Below are 9,350 nucleotides of genomic sequence, written 5' to 3' on the forward strand. Positions count from 1 at the left end.
CACAAGCCTTTTGTTTTCTCCAGTTCCTGCAGTGCACCCATTTACTCCTCTTGCAATATTTATTCTGTACTACTCATTCTGATATTTAATCATATCAACCTCGTCTGGGCAATTTCAAGAGTGAAAATCCAGGGCAGATATTGGGTCCTCCATGGAGCTAACCTCAGCCCCATCTGTATCTGCTTCATTCAGCATCATAGTACAGCTACTTCTGTAGCACATGGTCTAGCTCCCAACTCTAATTTATCTCTGGCCTGCTGTATTGTTTCCTATGGAGAAACCTAGGTCCTCAAGGGACCAATTCTTCTCCTTCTCTTGGGCCTCCTATATAGGACAGTACATAGTTGTACAAAAAAAGTTCCAAATGAGTAAATTAAAGGCTTAATAAGAAAACTATTTATTTGGGCCAATTAAATAGTTCTTCCAGATATGGGGGAGACCTATGCACTTGGTAACTGAGTCTTCTAAAAGGTAACTTATACTAAAATGTAAATGACTGATAATCAAAAACAGTCATTTCTGCCAGAAAATATTTGCATTTAGTCAGAAATCCAGAGTCTTAACCCAAAGAAATATGTTACCGTTAGTCATTAATTTAGATAATTGTGACCTAAACTCGTGGTGCTGTTACTCATTTAACCCACTGTCAAGCCCTGGCTCCCCTTCACAATAACATCACTGTCCCCAATTGAGTCCATAGTGATGACTCTGTGTGTTTAATGAGGTTTAAAACTAGGGGACACAAAAGTAGCCCCATCCCGTGTTAGCAAGCTCTGACTTCCCTAAGGTAAATGGTAAGCGAGAAAGCAACTGTCACCTCCCTACTGCCTACACACACATACATACAACCATCCCTGGAAGTCTCACAGTTCCCCATAGAACTGCTTCTCTCAGGAGAGAGTGGGTTTTTAAGATAAACTCCTCTAAAGGTTGTATGCCTGCCAGCCACTGATGCAAGGAGCATAATTAAGATGGAAAACAACCAAATCCTGCAAAGAGCAGAGACAGAACAAGACTGGGCCAACTCAGTGAGAAGGCCTCTCTCCCCTGTGGCTCTGTGCTCAAGAGCTCTCCACAAGCAAATAAACAAGGGAGGGTGGAAAGGAACACATGAATAAAACAAAAGGTATATTTATGGAGCATGCTGGGCAACCCCTACAGCACCTCCTGCTGGCTGGACCCCTGGGGTCACCTTCCAGTCCAGGGCTGGATCTCCATGTCCCACTCCATTCTTTCCCACAGGCCCCAGATGTGGCAAGTCAGCTGAACTCAGGTGGAAATCGTGCTGAGTGCACAGGACTAGGGGAGGTGGAGAAGGACAGAAGCCCAGAGGAGGGCTAGGGAAATTGTGAGAACTGTAGGGCCGACCTCAAATCAGTGACCAGGGGCCCTAAAGGGTGGTGATGAAGTCAGCCCTGGCTCCACCAGGCCCTTACATCCCTAGAATTACAGTTTGGAGGATGAGGAGTGACAGCAGTGTGAGCTAGAGGGGAAGTGTTGTCAAATTCGTTTGGGGGACAGCATCATGATGTGGGTGTTTGGTTCATTAAGAGCCACACGCAAACCACAAGTTTGGGAGGCAAGGAAAAGAATCCAGGCTCACAGAGTCTACACAGAAACTTGCCAAAGAGTCAAGGTCAAACCCAGGGACCTGGACTTCAAGCCAGCAGTCTGTCCCTTCCAAAGAACTGGATGGCAAGGTAGAAGAGAACAACAGAAAACCAGTCATAATGATTGCATCAATTGGACTTAAGGGATTAAGGGAATGAGTTTTGGAATCAGGTCAACATGGCTTGTACATTCAGTCTGTTCCTCATTTGAAAAATATGGGAGAGACCTTCCCACAGAACTGTTAGGGAGACTAAATGAAATAGTGAATGAAAAGCACAGAGCCTGGCACATACACTATTATTTTGGTACTGATGGCAGAGATAGGGCTGCTGGTATTGAAGGAAAAATTATAATAGTGGCATCTAGCATCACAACCGTACTATCTATTTCAGTCTCCACTGGTTCATGGGGCTGAGGTGCCTAAAGGCTCACCTGCTGGGTCAGGATTGATGCAGAAACTGAAGTGCTGCAGGCTGAAGGCTGCACCAGCTTCAGGTGTCCATTGCTGGAGCTGGCAGGAGCTGGAGCCAGGGACACAGTTAGCTTATCTCTGCCCCCATATATACCACCACAGGCTCAGATTGTAGGGTTAAAAGATGTGTTTGCAATCAACTAGCCCAATTGCCAGATCACAAGGCAAGTGATCTGTACAAGGTCACCCAGATGGTTTGTGACAGAGCTAGAAACAGAATTGAGGTCTCCTAACTCAGACCAGAGTTCTTGCGATTCTACTGGGGCTCCTTCATCCCCATGAAACATCTTTACCTAACACCCTCCTAGCCTCACTACCCCTACTATCAGCAGACAGATCTATTCCCCTAGAGTTGGGTAGCTATTTCCACGGGAAATAGGCATGTGCTAATGAAAATGTCAGGCATAGAGAATCCACACACTCTGCATGAGTCTCCTTTTCCTGGATGTGGAAGCCACCTGCTCACTGCAACATGGGGAATGGAGGCCAGGGTGTAGATTCCATGGTGAGCCCACTATGAGGAAGGGTCAGCTTCATTCAGAAATTCAGGTACTGGTCTTGTCCTCTTTTCCTCCATATCTTTCCTAGTATCATGAGACACAAGCTACTCTATTCCAAACATGAGGGATGAATCAGAACTAAAATTCTGTTTCCTAAATTCACAATTGAAAAACAACAGCATTTACATTAGTTATTTTTATCTAGAATACCAGGGTAGTCTATGAATAAAATACACACAGTTGGAGAGGAGGAGAATATTCATCCCACAGTTCTCTGCCAACCCAAAGGCCAGTTGAACCATCTTCATTACTTTTCATAATTAAGAACATAGTAATAGCCAACTAGGGTTGTTTAATCAGTGTTTGGGGTTTTGAATTCAATTCTCACCTGAGCTGACTTGAGTTGTCAGGTTGATTTAAAGCAGTTAAATAAAAATTAATTAATGTAATTCCATAAATTACTGAGTTGAAATGAGTTATTTGAAGTAAAGCAAAATGAAGTAAATCTAGGTTGGTTCATTTTTAGTCTCAGTACTCATTACTGAGTTGCTGGCCAATGGCTATGGGTGTTGGCCTTAAGTAACTGAGAATTCTAGAAAACTAGCTTTAAGACATGGCCCAGAGAAAAACCATTTGCTGGGTCCTGCAGGGTAAGTCCATTTGGGGCAAGGAAATCTGACAGCAGGGAGTTCATGTATCATCCTAGAAGCCCACAGATTGAGGGAATATGGGGACCAGAGGTGCTACATGGCCTGGGCACATCCTATAAAATGCAGACCTTCGTCATACTCTGACCTCTTAATTTAATGCAATATTGTCTGTTACCGTAGAATTCAACTATTTGTCTCAAAATTACAAACTATATGCATATGAAGTGGCTTAAACAAAGGTCCCATGGGGTGGACCACACAAACCTAGAGAATATTTTAGGCATTCTCTCTGTGTCCTCTACTCTCCTTCCAAATAAAAATGAATGTATTCTGTACAGCAAATGTTCACATCTTCCCCCTTTTCCCCATAGAGCACATGATTCTACTTCTATCAATTCTTTCTTCCAATTCCCATTGTTACGTAAGCTGAATGTCTTGGAAATAGGCATATGTCTTAAAAATAGGCCTATGTATATAATTTAACTGTGAATGTGGTATTCAAGCAGTCTCCAACTTAAGAGCAGGCTCTGTTCCAAAAGTTTGAGTGTATGTCAGTTTTCTAGTACTCAAAATGCATTTTCCCATAGAAACCATGTTGTGCGTGGTAGTTAGGTCCCCCAGGCAGCCCACAGAAGCCTGTTGAGGCCCATGAAACTGGAGTGCAATATGGTACTAATAGAACCCTAGACCCCAACATGTTTCTGTGGGAGAGCACATATGGAGCTCTAACCCAGGACTCCTCCTCTCCTTCAAATCCTACCCTTGCTGGTTGTGGGAGTGGACACACGGTCTCACCATGTTCTCAGAGAAATGGACCCTGCATCTCAAGTTCCAAACACGCCCTCTGTAATTCATCAGTTTTTCCCTTTTTTTACACAGCTTTTCTGTTAACAGTCAAATTATGCTCTTCCCCACAACACATTGGTGCAAAGCAGGGAAGCAGACAGACTCGCACCCAGGTTGTCCTGCCTTCAGGGAGGGAGAGCCCTGGGGAAAGACTTCACTGAGAGACAAGCAGGGTCAACCTTCACACGTTCTGCATACCCTTGGTGGCTGACAGAGAGGAAGAGAGAGGCCCCAGGAGGGCCCCCAGGAGAGTGCTGAAGATGACTTCATTGTCTTATGGAGCACCCTTAGTGCCAAGAACTGTGTCAAACACACCCAAGAAGGAAGAAACTATATATAGAGAGATTCAAATTCAAAACAGAAAACAAAAAGACCTTATATAAGTCCCCTTTAAAATGAATATTATCCCTAGGTAAATTATCAGGTGAAAAACTATTAATGGGTGAAAAACACAGCAAACAAAACAAGACAGGATGAGAAAAGTGGAAGGAGAAGGTCCTCCATCTAAATGAATTTAGTGCTCTCTCAGAGCAATCGATAGCAGCCAGCCAGCCCAGCACCCCAAGGGGTCCTGAGCCCACTGGCAGTTCGGGGACCCTTGTACAGAAATCGACTTGAAATCTAGAGAGCTCAAGGGGCTCTCTAGAGAAGTGATTTCACAATTGCTCCTGACCACAGTTTTTTAATTTCAGGTTTTGTTTTTTGGTTTTAGCATTTAGCCTGAAGTCACCTATCCAATGAAGAATTGATATAAATAATGTTTGGAAACATAGAGTCCATTTTTTCATTATTTATGAAGCATAAAGTAGATAACTCATCCTCACAGCTTTCACTAAATTATTTTCACTTCTAGCTTCCACTGTAGTACTTGGAGAAGGAAAAATAATTTCATACCCAAAGTTTTAGGGCTTCCTCTAATTGTCCAGAGTTTTCTCTCCCTTAGTAAGTGGTCACCACAAATCTGTGGGAGAGGAAACTTTGTGGCTTTTATCCATCAGGAGGGACATGACAGGTGGTTGGGTCCACCTGCCATCCAATACACTAATGCTTTGAGCCTTCTACCATCAACATGGCCTTCCACCATCAACAAATGATTGGATAATATAATGTGGTATTACATACAGTGGAAATTCTGACCCATACTGTAACATGGATGAACCTTGAAAACATTATGCTAAGGGAAATAAGTCAGACACAAAAGACAAATAGTGGATGACTCCACTTAAACGAAGTACCTGGAGTAGTCATATTCAAAGACACAGAATGTAGACCAGTGGTTGCCAGGAGCTGGGGGAAAGGGGAAATGAAGGGTTATTGTTTAATGGGTTGAGAGTTCGGTCTGGAATGATGAGAAAGCCCTAGAAATGGACAGTGGTGATGGTTGTACAACAATATAAATGTACTTAATGTCACTGAACTTTACACTTAAAAATAGTTAAAATGGCAAACTGTATGTTATATATATTTTACCAGAATTTGAAAAATATAGGGGCTTCCAGACTCTGCTCAAACATTTCACCTCATTCCAAAAGCATAATGTATCCAGGGAAACTATGTGCCAAACATTGCTCATGCCATTTGTTGAAGGAGGGTTGCCATTTTAATAGCGTGACCAGAAGAGAACTTATTGTGACGATGAAGTCTGAACAACAACTTGAAGTAAGGAGTAAGTCAGCCATACCAATATATGGGGAGAGCATTCCTGGAGGAGGGAAGAGCCAGTGCAAAGGCCCTAAGGGACTTTCTGCCTGGAGGTCTGGAGAGCAAAATGATGCTGATGGGACTTGCATGGGATTGCATGATTGTGAGTGCTGTAACACTGGAATTTCCCAGTGAGGATGTTCTGCACTCAGGTAATGCTGGATCAATGAGCGTTCAGGGATGTAGATGACCAATTCAGATCTCATCCAAGTGGAAGCAACATGAGCCATGAGTTTAATCACTGTTGGCACTAAGGCACCCCCCCCAACACCCCCTTATGGCCAATGATGCAGAATTTGAACCTCTGTAGTTCAATTTATCCAAAGACTAAACTTTCCTCTTCCTGTCACAGTGTGAAGCTGGGTACTGGAGGGGTTCTGAGGAACTAACAACACCTCAAGCAGACTTTCAACAAATCCTCTTTTTAGCCCACTCCCTTGCTCTCAGTTTCAGGGCGCCTGGGATCCCCATTTCTTTGCTGTTGAATACAGAAATGAATGGATAAATGAACACTATACTTGAAACAAAAGAGAATCTGGCACTGAAATATGTAGTTCCTGTTCCATGGGCTGTTTGGGGTCAGATGTGAGGGAGAAATCACAGGAATCTTTAGAAGCATTAGGAATCATCTATAAGGACAGAGACTGCTGCAGATGGAGCACATTAATGGACCAAGGCCCAGTGTCTGGAAAAGTGGGGTTTACTGGGGCGCCCCTATTAAAAGCATGTTCAAGGTGCCAAAGTGCATCCCATGCATACCTGAGATTGTACTCAAGTCTTCAAGTTCTAAGCCTTCTGTCCTTCTTCAACTCATTCTTTCTTGTTGAAGCTCTCACTGGGATAGGGGAAATGAGGAGTCCCTAAAAGTTTCCAGGAATTCTTGCTACTCTGGTGAGAAATTTTGTTGTATGTGGTTGCAATTGGTATCTGGGCTCCCAAAACATTTTGAGGACATTTCGAAACATTTAACACATTGTGTTCCACTGTTTCCAAACCGTATCTGACTCTCCTCATAAAGACCATGGCCTCATCAAAGGATTTATCTTTGTTGCTCACGTTGATAACACAGCATCTGACCATAACCAGTGCTCAGTAAGTATTTATGGAATAAATCAATGACTGACCATTATTGATGCCACCAGAATAAGGTTTCAGTATTCAAATACATCTTAACATCCCCATGTTTCCCACTATACTTAGCAAGACTGGTGAGAATAATTCCATTTTACAGATTGGAGCCATAAAGGGTATGTTAGTTTATTGCTACATAACAAATTGCCCTAAAATATATCATCTTAAAGCAACACACATTTATGATTTATTATTATTTCCAAGTTTCTGTGGGCTGGGAATCTGGACACAGCTTAGCTGGGTCCTCTGCTCCAGGGTCTCTCACTGGCTGTATCCAGGTATCCACAGGAGCCAGTCATCTCATGGTTCAAATGAGGCAGGGTCTGCTTCCAAGCTCTGGGTGTACACAATCTAATCAGCTGTCAGCACGGCCAGAATAAAAGCAGGCAGAAGAACGTGGAAAGGCACACACCCAGGAACAATACTTTGTAGCCTTCAATCAAGTTGATAATATTAACCATCGTGATAACCTAACCTCAGAAGTGACAACCCACCACCTTTGTGGTATTCCATTCACTAGAAGCATATCGCTAGGTCTAGCCATATAGGGCATGAACACTGGGAGGCAGGGACCACTGGAAGCTGTGAGCTGTGTGCGAAGCAACCAAACACAGGGGCACTGAGTGTACCCAAATCCTTCAAGATCACACAGTGGATTTGGGGTCAGAACCAAGCAGATCTCCACTGTACTGTCTCCTCCCTCCATCTTGAGCTGTGCTGTGGGGCAGGGCTGGTGGCATGGGCACCAGTAGGTTAGTAAGGAGGGAAGAGGAGTAGTGAAAGAAAGAGGGCACCAACGCATTTACCCAAATTTATTCTGGAACAGAATTTGTTTTTCAAGTTATCAAACAGGCAAAAATAAGAAGTGATTGCCGGTATGGATTTATTACCACTAATGCAAAAGCTGTTCCTGATAATGTTTTAAAGTATTTCCATATAATACATCTGTTCAGTTCAAATTTATAAATGGGGTCTAGAAAGAAGCACAGCACCCATCAGGGAGCACTGAAGAGCCGTGTTTGTCTGGCACTTTGTGTGTAGGTTTTTCCAGTAGGGAAGGATGTTGTTTGGGCTGATTCTAGTTCAGAAATCATTGCTGATGGATTCAGCAGTTGACCAATCCCCCCACTCCACTCCCTACTCTGTGGTGCTGCTCACATGCTCAGCATCCCTATGGAAGAAAAGAAGGAGCTTGGGACACAGCAGAGCAGTACGGAGCCAGGATAATGGAATAGGGCTCTCAAATCAGAAAGCTGTGTGGGTGATTAATTCAAATGATCCCAAATACTTCCCCTCCTCCAGCCATAATGCTCAAGCCTTCCTGCTGTGTGCTCAGTTCTTTCTTCTTGTGGGTTTAGCTCCTCTCCATGCACAAACCAGGCTTGACTTAGGGAGGACAAGGCATCGCCACACCATCTCCACATCTCTATCCAGTGTGTGTGCATGTGTGTTTGTGTGTATGTGTATATGTAAATGTACATGTGTCAGGATGGGGGAAAGGGGTGCTGAAAATAGCAACATGTTATTTCTAGGCTCTTTGGAAAGAAATGAAGCAGAATGAGAACAATGAGAGAGAAGTGTGGAAAACTGAGTTAGAAGGGAGGGGAGAGGCAAGCGGTGCAGGGAGGAGTAGGGAGCTACACACCTGCTATCGTTTCCTCACTCTTCAAATTAGCCTTTCCCATTTGGGGAACAACAAAACTGAAGCTCAAGGAGCTGCCGTAGCTTGGCCAAGGTGGCACAGGGTTGGATCATAGGGGTGGATCAAGAATGCCGCCCTATAGCAGCCTACTGTGCAGAGCATGGGATTGGTGACATGGCACGCAGAGCAGCTGGCCTTGTGATAGGTGGTTGGCAAACTTCTCCTCCTTCTGTCTTACAAATTACACACACACACACACACACACACACACACATATATATATACACACACACGCATATATATATGGATTATTGTTTCCATTGTTCAAACTATTTTAGATGGCAAATTCTCATTCTAGGAGGCCATTCCCAGGAGTGGAATCCTGGAGGTTGTCATAAAATCCCTGTGGGGTGGGTGCAGGGTGCAGCCAGCAGCAGGATTCTTCGTGGTGTCTAGGCATATTAGCCTCTTGGCCACAGCACTGTGCCATGAACAGAGGCTCCCTCAGACCAGAAATATGATCTAAGGGTGAGGTCTTCAAAGGACAGAGGGTCTTTCAAGAGGCTTCTTGTTACTGGGGGAGGGAGCTTTCCAGAAAGCTGGCACCTGATGGTTCTTTATGAGAAACTTAGGCCGGTGTCTGTCCATGTAGGAACTTCAGATGACAGGTGAGAAGGCCAGCTTTACCTGGAGTTGGAAGCTGTCTTTCCAGCTGATATTTATTATATTAGCAGCAAGGGACAAATTTCAAGAAGCACAAGTCAATTGTAACCAGTTAAGATAGAAAGAAAACTGCC

The sequence above is a fragment of the Piliocolobus tephrosceles genome, chromosome 18 (genome assembly GCF_002776525.5).
Source record: "Piliocolobus tephrosceles isolate RC106 chromosome 18, ASM277652v3, whole genome shotgun sequence".
NCBI classification, from domain to species: domain Eukaryota; kingdom Metazoa; phylum Chordata; class Mammalia; order Primates; family Cercopithecidae; genus Piliocolobus; species Piliocolobus tephrosceles.